At 45.2% G+C, this 4,478-nt stretch overlaps 1 pseudogene; it reads right to left on the bottom strand.

The window, feature by feature from the left end:
• Positions 1-412: 412 nt before the first annotated feature.
• LOC110198192 (uncharacterized) lies at positions 413-1,304 on the bottom strand (annotated as a pseudogene).
• Between the last annotated feature and the right edge of the window lie 3,174 nt (positions 1,305-4,478).

Consider the following 4,478-nt stretch of genomic DNA (forward strand, 5'->3'; position numbering starts at 1 on the left):
CGTTCTGAGAAAGGAGTCACTTCTCCTCTGAGAGCCAGACCTCCCACCCCACCCCCTGTCAAGACACCTGGGCTCCCATCATTCCAAGCCCTGGCTCAGCTAGAACCACTTCAGATCTGGGGACCCTTGTCCTCCTTGGGATCCTCAGGGGCTACTCCCAGCTGAGGAATCACCCTCAGCCTTCACTGGAGTCTACCCAGCCTGTGAGATTGCTCAGCGTCTTCTTGGGGGCCTGGGTAGGGGGTTGCAGTGAATGATCAGGCCGAAGGTTTGTTCCTGGTCTCCTGAAGGCTCCCACCTGGAGGATCACTCTTGGTCTTTTGCAGGCCCAACCCCAGACAGGTTCACACTGGCTTGTTCTATGCAGGGAACCTGTGGAGGGTCCACACAGGGAAGATCTGGGCCAAGACCATCATTCTGGCTTTTCTTCTAGATCTTCTAGGGCTTCCTGGGGAGCAGCTAGACTGGGGGATTGACTGCTTAGGCTCCTCCCTAGGTCTACAGCAGCAGGATCCAGTCTGGGTGACTTCTGTAGATCTTCCTCAGAGTCCACCTGGGCAGGGTCCGGGCTGGGGTAGAGCTCTAGGACCGTTGCCTCCAGCCAAGATGAGTCCATGCCAGGGTGTTGGAGGGAGCTGGGAGAATCTGGGGGCGGTGGATGCTTGTAATGGGCTCGTCACAGTAGGGTGTCGCCCTCAGTGAATCGAAGTCAACAGATGGGACACCGGCAGGGATGCTCGCTTGAGTGCACACGGCCACGGTGGGCCAGCTTCCCAGCTTCACGGGAAGGCCGTGGGTAGAGGACACAGTGGAAGGGCCGCAGGCCAGCGTGGATGTTCCGGTGCAGCCACAAGGCCCATTTGAAGGTCTTGCCGAAGACTGGGCAGGTGTGTGGCTTGAGTTCTGAGTGACAGATGCGGTGCCATTCCAAGTCTGAGAAGTAGGGAAAGGCACGAAGGCAGACAGGGCAGGAATGTGAGACTCGCCGGCCCCAGGATCCCCTGCCCATCTCACCTGCCTGGGGCACAATGTATGGGACACCCTGGGCATCGATCAACAGTACTCCACCTCCAACCTCAGCCTCTGCCCCATGGAGCGGCCCAGGGGCCTCAGGGGGTTTCCCTGGCGTAGAGCCTAGTGGCCCACCACCCTGTTTGCGGGTGGATGGGGAGAACGTCGGCTGGAGGAGAAGTCAGCAGAGGAGCCAGCCCGCCTGGGGGCGGCAGCAATGGAGGTGCCCGCCATGGGTGTAGGCTGGAGGGCTCTGCCTCCTTGGCTTATGGCTCTGGGTTGGAAGGATCCATCAGGTGCTGGGGATTTGGGTGCGCGTTCACAGAACCTAGGCTCAATGATCATTTCCTTTTTCAAAAGGTAGGAGAACCAACGGAGAAAGAAAAGGGTTGCCTGAAGAGACTGACGTGGATGTACAGGGGCCTCACTGGCCAAACTGGATTTTAAACAGAACCTCATTTGCATGTCGCTTAGGGGAGCGCCGGGCCGGGGGTGGGGGTGGGGGGCGGCTGGCGGGAACGATGGGAGTTTACTTTCAAAATAAGGAATACTCTACATATGGGAGGATTCAATAACAGAGCAAAAGCCTGGTGACCCCTTAGGGTTTGGAAATGAGGCAGAAATCAAGGACCAGGAGTTCTCTAGTGTACGTACAAGTCAGATGACATGCCTAGAACTTTTGAGGGCATGGCTACAGGGCAGATGATAGGACCCAGCAGACCTCAAGGAGCAATGGCTGGGTAGATTATAAAGCCTGGTGGTTCACCATCCTGCCAGAAGGATTACATTTGATCACTCCTTTCTTATCCAAATGGTGTGAGTAGCCATGCTTCTCACCTGTTAAAATTGTAAAAGGAGTAGCAGGCTAGAGGATCAAAGAGGACCAAGGGCTCTGATTTACCATTCAAGGAAGTAGCAATAAGAATCTGTATCCACCCTGGAGAAGGTATTCAAGCACCTGGTGGGAAGTGGGGATTGGGGCAGAGAAGAAAAAGTCTCAGATCACCACAAAACTTGTCCCTGTTGGTTCCTGGAAGGCCCATTAGTACTTAATAAATGTGAAAATGAATTGAATTCAATTAAGTGATTTGGCAGACATAATTATAGACTGTATTCTACCACTTACATTTCATGAAGATCCCCAAGATGATTTATGACTTTCTGAGTTTTCTGCAGTCTTTGCTATTGTCAAGGGCTTTGTGAAAGGGACTTTAGAAATGATGTTCACCTCCTCCACATTAACTCTGGGAAATAAACATAAGAAATTTTAGAGGCTGTTATTTACCAAAGTATTTACATAATGGTACCTCCATTAAATAAGTATGTATTTTAAAACCTGAGCATTTACATTTCAATCAAGGCAATGTCTCAAGTTAGTGTCAACAGTGTGGCTAACAGCTTTAGTAGACTACAATTTTCCCAATAGATAAAGCCTTTGAGTTCACACATATCTTTGACAATTGAGACTCATTGAGATTCATCAGACTGATAGCTACTATTCTTTTATTATTCTTAAATAATTCAATCATTAAATGATCTGAGGAGACACATCAAAGGGAATAAGGTCTTCAGGAAGGATGAAAACATCTCTTCAAACATGTTCTGCAGGGAAGGACGTTTTGACAAGGAAATATATTTGGAATGGTAAAATATTTTAAAATATTATTACATTGATTTTCATCCTACATTCTAGCAACAGCACTGATCAATGAAAAAAAAAACTCAGAAGAGGTTGTAATATGGACATAATTTAAAAGAACCGGAGAGAACCTATTTTGTTTTATAGCTTTATGGCATGTCTCACAAATTTCTAAGAAGCCATTATTAGTAAATGATTAGAGGCAAAACATAAAGAAAATCTTAGTGTGAGGACTATATTTCTAAAACACTAGGTGGTTGTTTTTCAATCATTAACTTGTGTCTGACTCCTTGTGATCCCACGGATGATAGCACGCCAGGCCTTTCTATCCTCCGCTGTCTCTCAAAGTCTGCTCAAGTTCATGTTTGTTGTTTCTATGACACTATCCATCCATCTTATCCTCTGCCATCCCCTTTTCCTTTTGCCTTCAATCTTTCCCAACCTCTGGTTCTTTTCCAATGAGTCCTGTCTTCTCATTATGTGTTTGAAGTATTTAATCTTCAGCTTAATATTTGACCTTCCAGTGAATAGCATGAATTAATTTCTTTAAGCATTAACTGATTTCATCTCTTTGCTGCCCAAGGATCTCTCAAAAGTCTTCTGCAGCACCACAGTTTGAATTCTTACACTCCTAACATCAGAATCCTTCTTTATCATTAAAGTGGCTAAGCAGTATGGAACAGAGATAGGACAATGGCTTTGAAGTCAGAAAGACCTGTATTTAAATCCCACCTCAAATATATATTAACTTTGTGATTCTGAGCATATCATATAACCTCCTTGTGCCTCAATTTATTTCTATATAAAATGAGGATGTTGGACTTGACATTCTCTAAGGTCCCTTCTGGCTCTAAATCTATGATGATATTATGGTGTGATGTGATATCACAAGGTCCCTCTATCTAAAAGTATGTTCCTCATAGGCTGACAGTCAAAAATATATACAATTAATCAAATTCAACTGGGTTAAGACATTCTGTGTCCAGGTAGAATGGGAGCCTCATTAATAAATTAACATCTACTAATATGCGAAAAAAATCTTTATACATTAGAATAGCCATTTATCTATTGGTTCCAAGGACATTTTTCCCCTTCTCCATCCCAAATTCTGGCATTATATTAGAAGATTTCAACATACATGTTCATATCCTTTCAAATACTCAAACTTCCTGATTCCTCAGTCTCATCAATTCCCCTCACCTCCACTCTACCTCAGCCACATTTAGGTTATATGCTTGATGTCATTAGAAATGTTCTACTTCCGCAGCCAAAAATTCTAAAATTATTTTATCATATAATGATCTCCTACCATTCGATCTCACCTTATGACTTACCTCTCCTAAACCTAATCTTTGTCTTCAAGATGGAAGCCAACCTCTCCACTGCTCCACACTCGTCTCTCTACAGCCTTCCCAATATATCCCTTCCCAATCTTTGCCCCCTAGTTAACCAGTTCAGTATTATACTGCTCTCTCTTCTAGAATTCTTTGTCCTATGTTCATTCTTGTTTTGTTTTTTGTTTTTGTTTTTGCTAGGCAATGGGGTTAAGTGACTTGCCCAGGTCACACAGCTAGTAAGTCAAGTGTTTGAGGCCAGATTTGAACACAGGTCCTCCTCACTCCAGGGCCAGTGTTCTATCCACTGTGCCACCTAGCTGCCCCTCCTATGTTCATTCTTATGTTGACAACACAAACTGTGGATCACTCTCACCATCTATCTCCCCTCTCTCCTACTCACATGCAGCTAAATGGAATGGAGATCCTTACTTTCACATTCAAACTTAGAATAAAGTCTCTTTACATTCATTTTCTCTACTTCCTCTCCTTTC

The sequence above is a fragment of the Phascolarctos cinereus genome, unplaced genomic scaffold (genome assembly GCF_003287225.1).
Source record: "Phascolarctos cinereus isolate Bilbo 61053 unplaced genomic scaffold, phaCin_HiC Scaffold_2;HRSCAF=192, whole genome shotgun sequence".
NCBI classification, from domain to species: Eukaryota; Metazoa; Chordata; class Mammalia; order Diprotodontia; family Phascolarctidae; genus Phascolarctos; species Phascolarctos cinereus.